General features: G+C 39.8%; 1 pseudogene; it reads left to right on the top strand.

The window, feature by feature from the left end:
- The first annotated feature begins 148 nt into the window (after nucleotides 1-148).
- Nucleotides 149-19,783, top strand: part of LOC125850160 (G-type lectin S-receptor-like serine/threonine-protein kinase SD2-5) — a 26,549-nt pseudogene continuing 6,914 nt past the window's right edge.

Raw genomic sequence — 19,783 nt, 5'->3', positions numbered from 1 at the left:
GAATGGAATAAATTAAATGTGATGCCTTTCTACTAATCAAAAGATTGAAAAAAGAGAGCCTAGCTAATTTAAAACTGATTTATGCTAAGTCTAAAGATCATATCCCCAAAAAGGCACAACAGAAAGATTACATATATTTTAGAAAACAATGTTAGAAGAAAAGAGACTGTATTTTCCTATCCCTCTCTTCATTTATCTCATCTTTTGTTCGTCTCGATTTGCTAAATCGCAATCTTTATCGGACTACAACACCACTCTTTCAAATTCTACTGCAGGGTTTGCCGGGCTTTCCTCTTTATGGATCAATAGGCCGTCTCTTATTGTTAATTCCACCACCGACGGCTTCTATGGTTCGACAACACCCATACTTCAGCGGGGAAATCCTGGCCCACGATTCCTCTATGGCTTCTACTGCAGGTACAGTGACACAGAATGCCTTCTTGGTATCCTTTTGTATCACAACAAATACAACGAGCAGAACGGTATGATAAATAAGCCCCAATTAGTTTGGTCTGCTAACAGGAACCGTCCAGTGAAATTCAATGCAACCTTGCAACTAGGCCATGATGGCAACTTGGTCTTGGCGGATTCTGATGGAACTCTTGTTTGGTCCTCTGATACAATTGGGAAATCTGTTTCTGGCTTAAACTTAACAGAAATGGGAAATCTTGTGCTCTTTGATAAGAGAAAGAGGGCAATTTGGCAGTCTTTTGATCATCCTACGGATTGTTTGCTTCCAGGGCAGAATTTGGTTTCCGGACGGAAGCTCATAGCAAGTGTTTCAGCAACCAATCATAGTCAAGGTTTGGTTGCTCTTAGTGTTCTCAATGGAAGCTGGGCTGCTTACACAGATACTGTTCCGCCTCAATACTACTACAGTTCATCCTATGCTGATAGTTCTTATTACAGTTTTGATCCGCCTCAACCAATCAATTCATGAAGATTGGGCCTGATGGACATTTAAAGGTATACCAATGGTCTGTAGTTGATTGGAGCGAAGTATCTGACATTTTGTCGCCATATGTAGAAAACTGTGGGTACCCAATGGTATGTGGAAGTTATAGCATTTGTACAAATAACGGGCAATGTACTTGTCCGGCACAACAAAACTTCTTCAGACCATTTTCTGAGAGGAAACCAGATCTTGGATGTTCGCAGCTGACTTCCATTTACTGCAACTCTTCACAGTATCATAGTTTTGTAGAGCTCAAGAATACTACATATTTTTCATTCAACATTGATCTGGAACTAAATTCGAGCAAATTATGGCTTGCGCAGACAAAGTTGGAAGATTGCAAAAGGGCCTGTCTGAATAACTGTTCTTGCAAAGCTGCTGTTTTTGAATATCGTTGGGAAGGAGTAACTGTTTGTTACTGAATGAAGTTTTCTATAACATCCGACAATTTAAAATGAATATGAAGAAGCTTGAAATTGGAAGTAGGCATTTTTGGAAAAATTCAGAATTTGGAAATTTGGCTGTGGAAATCAGTGAGTTTTTAGTCAACTTTGAGCAGTCATAACTCTTAGCTCAAGATGATCCAGGAGTAGTTCCAGTTATGTTTGGAAAGCCCTTGGAACGATCTATCCAACGCCACCGAGTTTGCTCGATTCCGAGTTCGTATGAGCGAGTTATGCCCTTTGAAAGTTGGGAAGTTGGCAGGGAGTCCGTCCGGAAATTTAAGGCATTTTGGTCTTTTCACAAATCATTTCTTTTGAGGTTATATTGTTGTGTTAGGCTGATTGTGGATCATTTTTGTTCCATTTTAAAAGAGTAAGAGTTAGGGTTCTTAAGTGAAGAAGAGAAGAAGAGAGAAAGAAGAGAAGAAGAAGAGGAGATCAAGGAGTTTCCGTCAAAGATCGTCGTGGAAATCGTCGGGGGTGATCCCTAATAGGTATGTGAGTTTTTTTAGTGTGGTTTGATCCTTTCCCCCACACACCAAGCTCATTTTATGATTGAGAAAAGATTGGATTTGTTGTTGAAATTGTTAAAGTTGTTAGTTGTTGATGTTGTTAGTTGTGTTGTTGAAATTATTGCTGGTTGTGGGATATGTTGTGGTTATGTGTTTGAGTTGAATCTCTTGTATGTTGAGGAATTTTATGATCCTTAGTGTTGGTTGGTTCATACCCCCACACACCAACTCGTTTTTAATTCCAAGAAAAGATTTATTTTGGTTGTTGAAGTTGTTGGTTGTGTTGTTGAAGTTCTTGCTGATTTGGGACAGGATTTGGTTGTGTTTTTGAGTGGAATCCACTGTATGTTGAGGGGTTTATGACCCCAAGTGTTGCCACCCAATTTCGGACCTCCACAATATAAATTAATCATCGAGCTTCCTAAACTCTAAATGATTTGAAATAATCATTTTATAAGATTTAAAATATATTTTTTTTTCGAGTCATTTTAAATAGTTTTGTCATTGTTATAAATGATAAAATAATAAATATGATATTTTATATGATTATGTGTCTAATTAGTATATTTTACGAATATTCAGAAATTGTCTCAAAAAGATTTTAGTTTTATTTAAATATTTGGTTATTTAGCTTAATTAATTAATAGCTTATATTTTGAGGTAATTAGTTTATTAAGGTAATTATTTTGTTTCGTTAAAATTAAGAAGCTCATTAATTAATTTATATTAATTCATCTTATTTAATTATTAGCCAAATCCCCTAAACCCATTTGTGATAAACTAAAATTGGGCCCTATTTGCAAATTTCAGCCAACCCAAACCAATTTTGGCCCAATTTCCTTTATGCCAATTCAATTAGCCCAACCTCAATAGCCCACCCATTTCCTTGCCCAAATTCAATTCCAACAATACCCAGCAGACATACAGTGACACATACGTACAATAACACACGCAACCCCACTTCCCAAATTCATCTTCTCCATGGCAAAAACAACACAGTACTGTTCCAGCAGTGTTGTTCCAGCCCATTTCTAGCCAAGAACCGTCCTTGGGGGTGTGGGATCGAGCCACGTTGCTCGCCAAGGACATGGGAATCGATCCAAACCGTCCTTCTACCCTTTCCTCTTCCGGAAATGGCCAAAATTTCAGGAAAAGGATGTCTCCCCTTCAATGGTGAAAGAATTTTGAATTTTGAATTTCAAAGTGGGCCTTTGAATCCATTTTCTTCATCCGTTTTCCCCCCCATGGGGGAACCCTAAAATCCCCTATATATTCCCTCTTAGTCACTGTTGAAAAAGGGGAGAATTTTATTTTACTTTATTTTGAAAGAGAGATTTTTGAGTTCGAAAAATTTGGTAAAGACAATCGTTGGAAAAGAGAGGGATTTTTGTTGGAAAATTTTGGACTAAGACATAGAGTTTGAAAAAGAGATTCTTTGGAGAAAAGGTTGGAAGGAAAGAGAGTCGAAATCACATAGACTAGGGGGTCATTTTCGCTCGCTTTTGTTCTGTTCTTCAGAGTCTTTGGAATCGTGTCTCGGCAGCGGAAGTGTGCCTCTGTTCAGCTCGTCCTGTCCCAGTTGGCTGCCCAACGAAAGGTAATTTTATGTTCATCGTCATATCTTGTTTAGTAGTTTAAACTTATCATATTGTGTCGTTGAATTCCACTTTGAGATGGGTTGAACATTTTTCGTTACAAGTTCTATTTCTGTGTGACCTTAGGTGTTCGTTTTGCTGCTCCTAAATTTTTGTGACTGAGATTTGCTTATATTTTTGTTCGGATAAGTAATATAAGCAAATATTTTGTATCTTCTCGAAAGCTTCTTAGTTTGTTTGTTTAGCTAAATCATAATGTTATTTGCTTATCGATCTTAAATCTTGTGTCCACTGGAGTATTGTTGGTTTGATGTGTAGATCTTAATAGGTTTGTTTCTTAATTCTACTGTTTAAGCATAGGTTTCCTTGATTAAAATATAGTTACTTGTGACTTAGTTTTTTCTTTTGAGTCAAGGGTGGAATGGGATATGAAATTTGCTCTCTTTCTAGTTCATAAAAAAAAATATAATTAAAAAAACCTTACTTCTTGGCTATATGAATTACGGACATATATTACTTATGGCTGCATATTTCATCTGCTACCTAATTAACTTTATAGCAATTTTCTTGGAATTACATGGTAGAGTTAGATTTAGTCTTAAGTTAAAATTAGTCTACTAGTCGTTGTCCAGAAAGAGATGCATAATGGTAGTATTTATTCACATTAATTGTTGCTAATGATTTAAGTTTGTCTTATCTTCTTCAATGTCTAGGATAGTCGTTAATTATGGTCCCATTCCCTCTCTAATATTAATATTGTTTAAATTCCCTTTAGGTGTTAGTCTTGACATTTTGCTTGAATGCACATTTGATTACATTCTATGGGGGAATTAAATTAGTCTTCACATAATCGAAATTTTGGATAATCTCGTCGGCTTAGTAGTATAGATAAAAACTGGTTTTTTTTTTTATTGTTGTTTTGTTATGCCTATCGACTTAATATTTTTCTTACTTTGATATGACTAGCTTAGATGAACTAATTCATATTATTTATTTTACTCGCATGTGACATCGATTCGAGTTCAGTTTGGACTCCATCCTTGCATTTCTCTCGAGTTACATTTAAAATCGAGTCCCAATGGACTGCTATGTGAAGCCAAGGAAGCAGGTGTACAGGTTAATGGCCGATTGCAGGTCTCAAAAGGCCCAAAAGGGGCTGATATACCTGCTGTATACATTCGTATACAGCCGGAAATATGGTTTATAGGTTGCAAAAATATGAGGATACAAGTTTGATGATAAGACATAAGTCGATAGCTATTGTTCAAGGAAAAACGCAGAAATACGAACCCCAAACACGGTCCATATATAGTGATATACGTAAAGGGTATACGCAGATTTTTCCAAAAGCAAAACAGGCCCAAAGGCCTTAGACAATTTCAGCAAAGTCCAAGATGTGGGAAATTTGTGCCAAAGGCCCAAATTTGATTATTTCCTTTCCCTCCCTTATTATTTATATTGTGTTTGACTAACTTTGTTTAATTTATAATTTTAATTTAATTAAATTCCTCAAGATAGCCTTTTTTTATTATTATTTTATATATATATATATATATATATATATATATATATAAATTAAAGTATCTCTGTGTTTTACTTAGCTTTAATTTTATTTGTCTTGTCACTTAAGTTATTTCCCCTTTTGAAAATTTCCCTTTAGTTCACTCCCCCTTAAAATAAATAAAGTGATAAAAATAATAATGATAATAAATAAATAAGTTAAAATAAATTAGTTCTCTTACTAAGTTAAAATTTCAAAATAAATTAGTTTTCTTACTAAGTCAATTTCAAAAAAAAAATAAAAAAATAGTTAATATAAATTATTTCTTTTACTAAGTTAAAATTTCAAAATTAGTCAAAAATCATTTTGGTCAAATCGCCGGTCAACCGCGAGTTAGCGGGCATTCTGAGGGCCTAACACCTTCTCGGAATGTACATTTGAACTCGAACCCTTTTTCAATTGATTTTATCTGTTTAAATCTTTTGAAAAAAATCTTGTAGTTTTTCTTGATTTTTTATTAAAAATTAAGTGGCAACTCTGATCTTTTGGAAATTCGATTTCTCTTAAATCATAGGTTTAATCGATTTTTTGAAAATCTAGTCATTTTCCTTGTATATATCTTTTTAAATAAAACAGAAATGGCGACTTCCGCTGGGGATTTAATTAAGTTCTAACCATAAGATTTGACTTATTTGACTAATTGATATTAACTGTTGAATTGTTTATTTGTGCTTAAAGTGCTTAAACTGCTATAACTATCATTGCATTTCATGGCATCTTCCTATTATCTGTATAGTATATTAAGGACGGTTTCTGCATAATCGCAGCCGGACTCTTTATACTCAACCCTTTTTCGGAAGGATCGTCAATTTATTGGTACGTCATGCGTCCAATGGTTGTCGTGAATTTCAGCCTAAGTTGTCCACTTGGGTTCCCGGTCTTTCAAAGCCACTCTTAGTCAACTAGCGTAGAGCGAAACCAAATGCCAATTTTTAGCGCATTTTGAACTAGGTCGACCCAGCGCCCAAGGCGTGTTGGGCCCATTAGAAGCCCACCTTGTGTCTATTTGGCCCATTTGCCAATAAAAAGACAATCATACTTAAGTGTTTTAATTGAAGGATGTATATGTCATTTTTAAACAAATCAATTATCAAGTGGGGGTGGGGGTTAACTTACTTTATTTGTTTTTCTTGTAGGATGAATCCGACGTTTGAGCCGTTGAGAACTCGAATGGTGACTATACCTGATCCTTACCTCCAAGTTTGGTGGAAATTCATGAACAAGGACGATAAAAAGAAAGTGCAAAGACACATAGGCCATCTCCCGTCATTAATGGAAATGGTGGCTTACCCGACTTGATTGGAACGATGGTGAAATTTTGGGACAGCAACAACATGGTGTTTCGATTTGGGGAAGTAGAGTTGACTCCGACTATAGATGAAGTCCTTGCCAGTTACGAGAGTATCGGCATGTGCAACAAGAGGAAACACCAACCCGATACTGATCTTCTATTTCCAAAAGTATGGGATTTTGCCGAAATCAAAGAAAAATTGTCACTCGTCAAAGCTGAATGGATGGACAGGCTGCCCGGGTCAAATATTCCACTTCGGAAGTTGTATTATCGATTTGGACGCGCAAGAGCTTACGAGAAGTTTAAAGATGAGTTCGTTTCGGAAGAAAAAAAAGAAGGAAACACGCCCCCTCGCTTTTGCAATATGTCTACTTGGGACAATGGTATTTCCCCAAGGACCGAACTACACCATCCATCCAAGTGTAGTAATGGTTACTCATGCTATTTTTAATGGAGTAGACTATGGGCCTGTAATTAAGTACTACAATTTGGCTCCTACGATCCTTGCTGGCATTTACAGGGCGTTGGATAGGTGTAAAAATGGCACACGTTTCTTTCAAGGGTGCAACCTGATACTTCAATGGTGGATGATGAGACACTTGATCAAAGCTCATGATCCAACAGAACCAGATCCCTTGGAAAGACCGAACAGGCTCGAAAGTCACGATTGGTGGGTACAACGTAATCATTTCAATAGGACTGGAGGCCAAGAGTTTTGGTACCCGAGACTTCAGGGTTTGAGAGAGGAAAATGTGCAATGGTCGATCCAATGCTTGGTAGTAACAAAACAAATCGTGATCCGAAGTGGAAAGGCCCCCTACTTGATATTTGCTGGGTTGAGAGGAACTCGGCCATATGCTCCTTCTCGAGTACTTAGACAGCTAGGAGGGAAACAAGAGCTTCCCTAGATAGAAGACATGACAAGATTTGTGACGGATCATGAAAATGGCGAAGTCGCTTTTACTAAAAAGATGCTTCAATTATGGAAGACTCGAAGGGTATTGGGCGAGCCGGTGCCAAATAGGTTTCGTCCGGAATGTTCTATGGATTACAAAGAATGGTTAAAGAAGAGTCTCGCCGAAACTATCGAACCCGGTCCAAACGTTCCCCACATTATTGCAGATGTTGGAGCAAAGCATCAAATCCGACTTCATCAACTCCAAGAGAAGTTTGATAGGACTGAGTTAGAGCATCAACGTCAGTACTCAGAAGACGCCAAAGTCATAGCTCAGTTGAAGCAAGAGTTACAAAAATCCAGGCAATGTATGTCAGAATTAGATGATAGCATGGAGCAGCAGATTCAGTCGGTCGAGAGGTTCAGACATCAAGAAGGGGCTTGGTTGGCAAGAGATCACCTATTTGCCATCAAATATGCTATGTGGGAAGAGGTCAGCATCGCCAAGAGGGCCAGACTTGGTGAAGGATCAGGAGGAGCTTGAAGTTTGTTATCATCCCCTGCGTTGGATTGTTTTATTTGTACTTTGTTTTGTAATTTACTTTTCGAACTCATTTCTTTAATTTTATGTTTATCAAACATTTTTGAATGCTATTAATGAAATATTTTGGGGACAATGAATTGGCTTAAAAAGACATATACGTCCTTCAATTCGCTAGGCCTACCCTTGGCACAAAAGGGTCACATGCATGTTTAGGACGGGATATTGGTTTGTTTACTTGTGTGTTTTAACTGTTTATGTGATACGTTGCTTTGAATGAGGACATTTCAAGCCCACTCCTTGTCAAAATTTTCTGAGAATGCCCAATACAAGTCATTACCAAAATGTCCGACCAAAATTCCATGAGTCTTAAGTTTCTCGGCCAGAAATAAAATCCTACTACCAAATTCTAAAATATTACTCTATCATCTCAGAAAAGGTGAGATTGCTGCTAAGATGGAAAAGGGCAAGGGTATCGACATAGAGCTAACTGAGGAGGATTTGAGGATGGAATTGCAGCGGCTCAAACAAGAGATCCAAGAAACCAGAGAAAGAAGAATAGAAGTGGAGTTTGCCACCACAATCGCACGAACAGCAAATGCGGCACTAGACGTGGAATTGGCAGCAAAGATGGCAAAATGTGCTGTTATAGATGTAGAGACAACTGTTGTGCGGAAGAAGCGAGATGCCCTCAAAGAGATAACCGTGATGCTTCAGAAGCCACGTGGAGAGCACTCTTTCTTCAACCAAGAGGCCACCAACAGTGATCCAGAGGCGCTAGACCTGAAGCTACTGAAGAAGATACTGGAGAGGAAGTTGTCTATAGGCCTCCTCTTCAGGGACGGTGGAAGGAAGGGAATGAGAAAACCACCCGTGAANCCCCCCCCCCCCCCCCCGTGATTAATACGACAATCAGAGAAAGAATGGCTTGGGTAGAGGCACATCTATTTTTAGGAGTTTTATTATCTGTTTTTCACTTTCCTTATAATCACCAGAAATGAATGAATGAAAATGAAAATTTCCTTTGTATTCGAACTACGTAGGGCCTGAATTCTCCTTTGGAGATACGTAGGCAGCCTTTCAAGGCCCGGCCCCTATCTTTTTCAAATTTTCTTTTCCTCTTCATCCTACAAGGAAACATTGAGTTCAGATCAACATATGCTAGAAGATGCAGCAAGAAGACCTTAGCTCAACGCAATTTAGCTTTTCTGAGTCACTAGCCATAAAATAAAATGAGCAAATTCCTGCTTGTTCAAAAAGTTAGTCCCCATTATTCGTGGGTTAGCATGTTCTTAGACAAAGCAACTTTTATGTGTTTATCTGTTTTCTATGTGATATCTTGCATTGTTCATCCATAACTAATACTGACAGATTTGCCTTTGAGTTGTTTTTCTCTACAGGTAGTAAGAACTGATCTGTGTTGATACACTGGCCGATCATCCCTATTTTACCAGATCAAAAGGGCCTACAGATTCCTTTCCCAGCCAAAGTTCCCAAAAAGGAAAAGCAGCAATCGGTGATAACAACGAAGAAATTGACCTTACTGATGTCGTGGTGGCTCAGCCCACCCTTGCTGATCAGAATGAACTGATCTTGCAGTTGATGCAATAAATTGCTGAGATGAGGGTCGAGATGCAGAAAAGACAAGATTTGCCTCCTCCGACTTCTGCTGTCAACACTCAACCAGACGGAAGACCTCCAGCTCAAATTCCCTCTCCTAACGTGGAGCAGGCTCAAAACCCGTCTTCAAGCCCTGCTCGTAATCCCTTCGTTATTGACCTTACCACTCAAAACCCCCATTACGCCTCAGCTTCTTATCAAACACCACCCCCTCCTCAAAATACCAACCTCCAAGCATCACTCCTTCCCCCTAATGCAAACCACCAAACTAGCCTGCCCCCCCACGGCTAAAACGCTAATAACCCACGCACTTCCCTCCCTCACCAAAACCTATACACCAACCCCCAGACTTATCCCCAAAACTATCACGCCCCTTTAAATGGCCAGAGTCCCTCTATCGCTTCACCACTATCGCAAAAACCCATTTTCCAAATACCAGTTCCCAATGAGCACGATGCCCATGGTTCGGAGCTCGACCACTATGAGGAGAGGGAGAGAGAGTGGAGGTCAAAGGAAGATACTGCCAAGATAGATATGAATGAGGAAATTAGGAAAGCCATGAAGGAGTTGAACTGCATTCCTGAGGTTGCCGGGTTGAGTTACGAAGACCTATGCATTCATCCGAATTTGGACCTCCCGGAAGGGTTCAAGGTGCCAAAATTCAACATCTTTGGAGGAACGGGGAACCCCTTAGCGCACCTGAGGGCCTACTGTGATCAACTCGTGGGAGTTGGGAGAGACGAAGCTTTGTTAATGCGGCTTTTTAGCTGAAGTTTGAGCGGAGAGGCTCTAGAATGGTTTACGTCTCATGAAACGAAACAGTGGTCTAGCTGGAACGCTTTGGCTAAGGACTTTATAGAATGATTCGCTTACAATGTAGAGATCGTTCCTGATCGTTACTCCTTGGAGAAGATGAAGCAGAAGCCGATCGAAAGCTATAAAGAATTCGCATACAGATGGCAAAAGGAGGCAGCTAGAGTTAGACCTCCTATGTCAGAAAAGGAAATTGTCGAAGTGTTTGTGCGGGTGCAAGAGCCCGAATATTATGACAGAATCATGTTGCTCGTTGGAGCAAAATTTGCTGAGATAGTCAAAGTGGGTGAGACTATTGAAGATAGATTGAGAACCGGGAAGATTGCCCGTGTTGCTGCCTCGCCCGGATCTTCGGGCTTGTTGAAGGAGAAAAGAGAGGATGTGTCATCTATCTCTTATGAGGGGAAGAAGACCCCAAGGAAATTCTCATCATACCAAGGTCGTTCTCGACCTTCACAGAGTTTATACCCAGCTTGTTATGCACAGACCGATTACCAGAATACCCCTCCCCCTAGTTACCAAAATACCCCCCCTCCCAGTTATCAAAATACTCCCCCTCCTAATTACCAAACTCCTCCTAACTACCAAACTCCCCCTCCAGTTTACTAGACTCCATCTCATCACTACCGAAATGCCGCCCCCAACTGTGCCAACGTTCAGACAAATTACGAAACGCCTCCCCCAATGTACCAAACCCCAACTCCACTTTACCAAAATACCCCCTCGAACTACCAAGCTCCACAACCAAACTACTAAACCAACTCATATCCCAGATATCAAGCCCCCCGTCCAAACGCTTCAAATTATCGTCAAATGCCTCCTCCTCAACAAGGCAATTACGATCCCCCCATCCTAGATTTGAGAAGAAGCCGGCTAGAATTTTTACTCCGCTTATTGAAAGCCGAACAAAGCTGTTCGAGCGATTAACTGCGGCAGGATATATTCATCCAGTGGGTCCCAAGCCGGTTGACACTAGCTCAAAGTTTTACAGACCTGATCAGAGGTGCGCGTATCACTCCAATAGTGTTGGACATGATACTGAAGACTGTATCAACGTGAAGCATAAGATTCAAGACTTGATTGACCAGAATGTGGTCTCTCTTCAGACAGTTGCGCCCAATGTCAATAATAATCCTTTGCCAAATCATGGAGGCGCCACTATCAATATGATAGAGACAGATGATGACTGGTGCGTGACAAAGTCGATAGTTCCGATTGCTCTTGATGAACTAGAAAAGGCAGTAGCTTCGTTGAGCATCAGAGAAAAGAAAGAGTTTGTAATTCTGACACCCGAGAAGGCTGTTGCCTTGGTGCCACGAGAAACTCTTACCCGACCAAAATTTGTTATTGAGACGGCTGTTACTCAAGGCATGATCAGATCTGGCAGGTGCTACACACCGGAAGAATTGGCCCAAGGGGGCAGAAAAAGGATCAGACTAAAAGGCCGATCAGTGAAACCGAGGCCGAAGAGTTCTGGAGAAAAATGCAGCCGAAAGATTATTCGATTGTGAAGCATTTGGAGAAGACGCCGGCTCAGATCTCTGTGTGGGCCTTATTGATGAGTTCGCAGTTACATAGATAGGCTCTGATGAGGGCTTTGGATGATACTTATGTGCCTATGGGCACTAACAGTGACAATTTAGCAGCCATGATAAACCAGGTCATCCGAGGGCATCAAATTAGTTTTTGTGACGAAGAGTTGCCCTTTGAAGGGAGGATGCACAACAAAGCTCTGCACGTCACCTGTATGTGTCGAGACAAGATAATTAATCGCGTCTTGGTCGATGACGGATTCGGTCTTAATATTTGCCCACTTTCGACTTTAAGGCAGCTGAAATTTGACTTGGGAAAGCTTCACTAGAACCAAGTCAATGTGAGGGCCTTTGATGGAGTGCAAAAAGACACATTGGGTGCAGTAAACTTAGATATTCAGGTGGGCCCTGCGAATTTTAATGTGGAGTTCCAGGTGTTGGATATCAACACCAGTTACAACTTGCTTCTGGGAAGACCGTTCATTCATTGGTCATTTATGGTGAAGGGAGTTATTCCAATGGGTATGCATCGATCGTTGATGATGTCTCTCGAGGTTGTGATTTATACACGGTGGAGCTGGTAAATACCACCGGTGATGACTTGGCTCTACAGCCTTCTATGCCTGCCGTGTACAAGATGATTGCTACTGTCATGCTCTAGAATGGTTTCGAACCAGGTTTCGGAATGGGGAAGCACTTTCAAGGAATCGTCGAGCCTATCCAAATCCCCGCCAGAGGAGCAAAGTTTGGTTTGGGATATGTCCCAACAGATAACGAAGCAGAGATGAAGAACAAAAATGTTGATCAAGTATTGGCCAGGCCAATTCCTCATTTGTACCAGTCATTCCCGGTGTGAGGATATGTCAATGATGATGGTCTCGAGGAAGGAATTTTGGGCCTCTTTGAGGAGATTGATGCGGTCATCGAGGAAGAGGCTGGGACATCAGACATCCGTGATGCAGAACCTGAAGAGCAATTGCAGAACTGGACCTCCACACCGCTCCTGATCTCCAGCTCATCTGGGTAGAAAAGACATGTGTCTTTGTTTATTTTAAAATCGGTGGTAGTTCGGAAGAGGCCCGAGATCCACCCTTTATGCATTGTTATTTGTTTGAAGCTTTTAAATTCCCTTGTGATGTTTAAAAAAGGCAAAATGGCCCTCGGTCATGGCCAAAGTTTGTGCTTGAATTTCAATTTAAATGAAAAGCCTCTTTTATCAAAATTTGTTTGTTTACTTATCCATTTATATTTTACTTTCCTAACTTTGTTTGTTTATGGTTTCAGTAATATTAATTTAAAACCTGCCAATGTCATGTCATGTCATGAACCGAGTGAACGAAATGAGGCAGGTGATGATGATTGTGAGGAATATGAAGAAGAAAATGAGGTACCCGAACATATTGCTGAGGAGTTTCGACAATTCGAGAATCAACACAAGCCAAATTTGAAAGAAATCGAAACTGTGAATCTCGGAGATGATGAATGTGTTAAAGATGTAAGAATCAGTGTCCATCTGACGAAAGCTCAAAGAAGAGACCTTATTCATTTGCTCGGGGAGTACATTGATGTATTTGCCTGGTCTTATAAAGATATGCCAGGACTGAGCACGAATATGGTGTCCCACAAGTTGTCGATCAATCCAGATTTTAGTCCAGTAAAACAAAAGACTCGAAAGTTCAAGCCTGAGTTGAGTTTGAAGATCAAAGAGGAGATTACAAAGCAGATCGAGTCCCAAGTAGTGGAAGTGACACAGTATCCGACTTGGTTAGCCAACGTTGTTCCGGTTGCCAAGAAAGATGGAAAGATCAGAATTTGTGTTGACTATAGAGATCTCAACAAAGCTAGCCCGAAAGATAATTTTCCATTGCCAAACATTCACATTCTCATCGATAATTGTGCTAAATATGAGATGCAATCGTTTGTGGATTGTTATGCGGGTTATCACCAGATCCTGATAGATGAAGAAGATGCAGAAAAGACGGTTTTCATTACGCCTTGGGGTGTATATCATTATTGGGTGATGCCGTTTGGTTTCAAAAATGCCGATGCTACTTACATGAGGGCTATGATAACCATTTTTCACGATATGATTCACAAGGAGATCGAGGTGTATGTAGATGATGTCATAATCAAGTCTCGCGAGAGTTCGGATCACTTGACTCACTTGAGGAAATTCTTTGATCGTCTACGCCGATATAATTTGAAGTTGAATCCCGCCAAATGTGCTTTTGGAGTGCCAGCTGGCAAATTGTTGGGATTTATAGTCAGCAGGAGGGGCATTGAGCTTGACCCTTCCAAGATCAAGGCTATCCAAGAATTACCTCCTCCAAGGACCAAGAAAGAGGTGATGAGTTTTTTAGGAAGGTTGAACTACATCAGTTGGTTTATAGCTCAATCCACCGTGGTGTGTGAGCCCATCTTTAAGTTATTGAAAAAAGATGCCTCGACCAAGTGGACCGGAGAATGTCAAACTGCTTTTGATACCATCAAGAACTATTTGTCCAATCCACCGGTGTTGGTCCCTCCACGAGAAGGGAGTCCGTTATTGCTATATTTGTCGGTCTTGGATAACGCATTGGGATGCGTGCTTGGTCAACATGATGAAACTGGGCAGAAAGAGCGAGTTATTTATTACTTGAGCAAAAAGTTCACTCCATATGAGGCTCGTTACACTATTTTGGAGAGAACATGTTGTGCTTTGACTTGGATAGCTCAAAAGTTGAGACATTATTTGTCTTCTTATACCACATACCTTATTTCCCGAATGGACCCGTTGAAGTATATTTCCAGAAAGCAATGCCGACTGGGAAGTTGGCCAAATGGCAAATGCTTTTGAGTGAATTTGACATCGTGTACGTGACTCAGAAGGCGATGAAGGCACAAGCCTTAGCCGATCATCTTGCAGAGAACCCAGTTGATGAGGAGTATGAACCACTCAAGACTTATTTTCCTGACGAGGAAGTTTCATTCGTGGGCGAAGATATTTCTGAAGCGTACCCCGGATGAAGAGTATTCTTTGATGGGGCGGCGAATCATCAAGGGAAAGGAATCGGAGCGGTCTTAGTGTCAGAAACCGGTCAACACTATCCAATGGCGGCTAAACTCTGATTTGAATGCACGAACAACATGGCTGAGTATGAAGCTTGCATCCTCGGTTTGAAGATGACAATTGATATGAATGTTCACGAGTTGCTGGTTATTGGAGATTCAGATTTGCTGATTCATCAGGTTCAAAGGGAATGGGCCGTGAAAAACCTAAAGATCACACCGTATGTGCGGTATATACAGAAGTTGTGTAAGAGATTTCGCAAGATTGAGTTCAGAAACACTCCGAGGACACAGAATGAGTTGGCTGATGCTCTCGCCACCATTGCCTCAATGATTAAACATCCAGATACAAGTTATATTGATCCCTTGGATATAGAGGTAAAAGAGCAGCCTGTTCATTGTTCGCATGTTGAAGCAGAACCAGATGGTTTGCCTTGGTATTTTGACATCAAGAAGTATTTAGAGGGTGGGACTTATCCTGAGAATGCAACGTTCAACCAGAAGAAGTCGATACGCCGCATGACCCTTAATTTCTTTGCAAGCGGGGAAATCCTTTACAGGAGGACTCCAGATTTAGGTCTTCTCAGATGCGTTGATGCTTATGAAGCTGCAAAACTTCTGAACCAGATACATGCCGGAGTTTGTGGTACTCATATGAATGGGCTCACTTTGGCAAGAAAGATCCTCCGAGCCGGCTACTTTTGGATGACCATGGAACATGATTGTTGCAAGTTTGTGCAGAAATGTCATAAATGTCAAGTGTATGGTGATTTGATTCGAGTGCCGCCTCACAAACTTAATGTTATGAGTTCACCTTGGCCATTTGTAGCTTGGGGCATGGATGTCATTGGTCCGATAGAGCCAGCCGCCTCTAACGGACACAGATTCATTTTGGTTGCCATTGACTACTTCACCAAGTGGGTGGAAACAGCTTCGTACAAGTTGGTAACCAAGAAAGTTGTAGCTGATTTTGTTCGTAACAACCTGATATGTAGGTTTGGAGTACCAGAATCCATCATTACTGATAATGGAGCAAATCTTAACAGTCACTTGATGAGAGAGATATGTGAACAGTTCAAGATTACTCACCGAAACTCAACTGCCTATCGTCCCCAAATGAATGGAGTTGTAGAAGCCACCAACAAGAACATAAAGAAGATTTTGAGAAAAATGATTGATAATCGCAGAGGTTGGCATGAGATGTTGCCATATGCTTTGTTGGGTTACCGAACGACCGTCAGAACATCAGTTGGAGCTACTCCATATTTGCTTGTATATGGAACAGAAACAGTTATACCTGCAAAAGTTGAAATACCTTCATTAAGGATCATCCAAGAAGCTGAGTTGAGTGATGCTGAATGGGTTCGCAAGCGGATTGATCAGTTAACACTGATTGACGAGAAAAGAATGGGTGCCGTTTGTCATGGTCAACTGTATCGGCAGAGAATGATTCGTGCTTTTCACAAGAAAGTAAGAGCCAGAATGTTTGAAGTTGGTCAGTTGGTCCTCAAACGTATTTTCCCTCATCAGGATGAGTACAAAGGGAAATTCACACCGAATTGGCAAGGACCCTACATGGTTCGCAAAGTATTATTTGGAGGTGCCTTGGTCCTGTCGGAGATGGACGGCACCGAATGGCCAAAACTGATCAACTCAGATGCTGTCAAGTGATATTATGTGTGAAGTTTCAGTTTGTATTTCTGTCATTTCCTTGTAATCGTTATATTTGCTTGTAATCGTCTATGTTTAGAATTGTATCCCTTTTGTAATGAACTACGTCTGACCTGAATTCTCAACAGTGAGATACGTAGGTGGCCTATGTCGGCTTCGGTCACCCCTTTCTTCCCTTTTAATGTTTTCTTTTGTATTTGAACTACGTTCGACCTGAATTCTCAAGAATGAGATACGTAGGCGGCCTATGTCGGCCTCGGTCACTTTCTTTGTAAAATTCATATTTTTGTTAATCCTTGAGGGGGAACTACGTTTGACCTGATTCCTGCCTCAACAGGATACGTAGGCGCCACAAGGGCTCGGTCATATTCCCCGGCAGATTTATATTCCTCATTGCAATAGAAACTGGGACAGAATTTTTGAGAGGGACTCAAAAATTCTTGAGTAGGAGATTTTTCCTACAAAGTCAAGACTGAAGTTACTTTGAAATTTGCAACTGGGACAGAATTTTTGAGAATATCTCAAAAATTCTGTGATTGCTTACCAACGGTTAAAGATAAGCCAAGACAGTTAACTGAGGCAGAAATTTTGAGATGGCCCCAAAATTTCAACAGGGTTTATCGGCAGTTTGGAACAGCTTTGAATACTTCCCAGCAAGTAATCAGACAGATCTCAAAACACCAACTCCGAATGACGTTCATTAAACTTGACGTGACATGACACTTGGCAGTGGCTTTTTCCAAACATTACTTTCGAAAATCTATTTTCCTTAAAAAACTTTTCCTTCATATTTCAATTATATTTGCAAAAAAATAAAATAAAATGTTTTGTCTTATTTATCAAGAAGCGGGAGATCGGAGAAATCAACCGGAGATAGCAAGACAAGGAGCAGACAACCGAAGAGATCGACACAGATTAGTTCATTTTGTAAGAAACTAACAATTTTTCTGTGGATGCAGGTCTATAGATTTGCCTCAAGATCGGCATATTCTTTCATTCAATGAATACAGAGAAGTCAAAAGGGCAAAGAGCTCCCCAAATTGACAACTTTTCTGTGGATGCAGAAAATATTTTATGCTTCTTATACCAAGAATTGGGAATATGAGTAGCATTACTTTATTCAAATTCTCAGCAAGGCAGGGTTCATAACGAACATGCAATTACGTTCGGAGATGGGACAAATGAAAACCTTGAAGAGAGAAATATTATTTATTTTCCAGCAACTAAAGATACCTGGAAGATATTTATCTGCATAATATTATGATAATTCTTACCCTGAAGGTTATTTATATCGTATTGTCGAATGAGACAATATCACTACCCGGAGAATCATTTATATCGTATTGTCAAATGAGATGATACCACCACTCCGAGGGTCATGTTTATTATATTGTCGATTCAGACGATACCGCCATCCCAAAAAATACCCAGAAGATCACATATGATTGCTTGGTGAAGCATTATCTTCATTTGGTATCAAGGAGGCATCATCAAAAGAAATTATGCATCGCGAAAGAAGAGATTCATGCATTGCAAGGGAAGATTCATGCATTGCAAGAGAAGATTCATGCATTGCGAGAAAAAGATTCATGCATCGCGGGAAAAGATTCAGGTATTGCAAGGGAAGATCCATGCATCGCGGAAAAAGATTCATGCATTGCGAGAAAAAGATTCATGCATCGTAGAAAAAGATTCATGTTACACCAGCTTATTTTTATAGCTTTGACATCAAATGAAGAGTACATTGAAAATTATATTACAAATATGAGACACAAGCTTTATTTGTTTTACTTCAAACCCGATGGAGTTAACGCCAAACGTTCAAGGAGAGAAATTAAGTGTCAACACGGTAAAAGACACTATCTCTCCATTTGAATTGCATTTTTATGCTAATGAATTTTATCTCAGTCTTTGTCGAGAGCATCCGAGAGGATGAATTCTCAAAACAAACCACAGGTGCGGACAACATCAAAAGGGATGCAGCACAACGTGGAACTTTTTCTTTGTAGCGAACTGGGACACAGTCCAAGAGGAGTGCCAAACTCTTATGACGCGAGCAGAGGAGCGACTTCCACCACAATCAAACCACACCCCTATCAGAAGGTGTGTGGGTTTATCTTTGGGTTTGTTGGTTTCAGTTTCGCATCCGAAAATTTTTGGGGCTCTACCGGAAGCAACTTTTCAATCTGAATGACAATGCACCAAGAGCTTTGGAAATTATGTCCGTGTAAGTTCTTATTTATGGATGTGAAGAGCTCCACATTCATGACTAAGAGGTTGCAAGCCTCCTTTTTATACTCAACCTACTTTGTCACTCTTCCTGAACTAAAGGATATCTTAGCATAAAAGACTTCCTTCTCAACCGATAGAGTCGAACTACAAGCGACCTGATTCCCTAAGTTAGGGATATATAGGCAGAATCGATATTGAAACTCAGTTGTATTCCAGCATCCGCTCTTAAATCTTATTCCCAAGTATTCTGGTCTCCTCATAATTCGATATCAGAATAACTCTTGAATTCTTTCAAAATCGTGCGTCAAATCAAGCATATCGAACTACATGTGGCCTGAATTCTCATATAGCCTGAGATATGTAGGAAACCCATTTCCAGGGTTCGGCCATAATTCTAAAAGTCCGTACCGAAATAGCCTTTTCCTCAAAGATGAAGATGTGGTCGGTCAAAATTAGATGAGTCAATTTCATTTTCCTCGAATTTCTTGCATCGATCCAAGTAAAATGAGGGACAGTTGTTGACACCCAATTTCGGACCTCCACAATATAAATTAATCATCGAGCTTCCTAAACTCTAAATGATTTGAAATAATCATTTTATAAGATTTAAAATATATTTTTTTTCGAGTCATTTTAAATAGTTTTGTCATTGTTATAAATGATAAAATAATAAATATGATATTTTATATGATTATGTGTCTAATTAGTGTATTTTACGAATATTCAGAAATTGTCTCAAAAAGATTTTAGTTTTATTTAAATATTTGGTTATTTAGCTTAATTAATTAATAGCTTATATTTTGAGGTAATTAGTTTATTAAGGTAATTATTTTGTTTCGTTAAAATTAAGAAGCTCATTAATTAATTTATATTAATTCATCTTATTTAATTATTAGCCAAATCCCCTAAACCCATTTGTGATAAACTAAAATTGGGCCCTATTTGCAAATTTCAGCCAACCCAAACCAATTTTGGCCCAATTTCCTTTATGCCAATTCAATTAGCCCAACCTCAATAGCCCACCCATTTCCTTGCCCAAATTCAATTCCAACAATACCCAGCAGACATACAGTG

Source organism: Solanum stenotomum, unplaced genomic scaffold (genome assembly GCF_019186545.1).
Source record: "Solanum stenotomum isolate F172 unplaced genomic scaffold, ASM1918654v1 scaffold14624, whole genome shotgun sequence".
NCBI classification, from domain to species: Eukaryota; Viridiplantae; Streptophyta; class Magnoliopsida; order Solanales; family Solanaceae; genus Solanum; species Solanum stenotomum.
The sequence above is the reverse complement of the archived record's forward strand: the minus strand, read 5'-3'. Positions and strand labels throughout refer to the sequence as shown.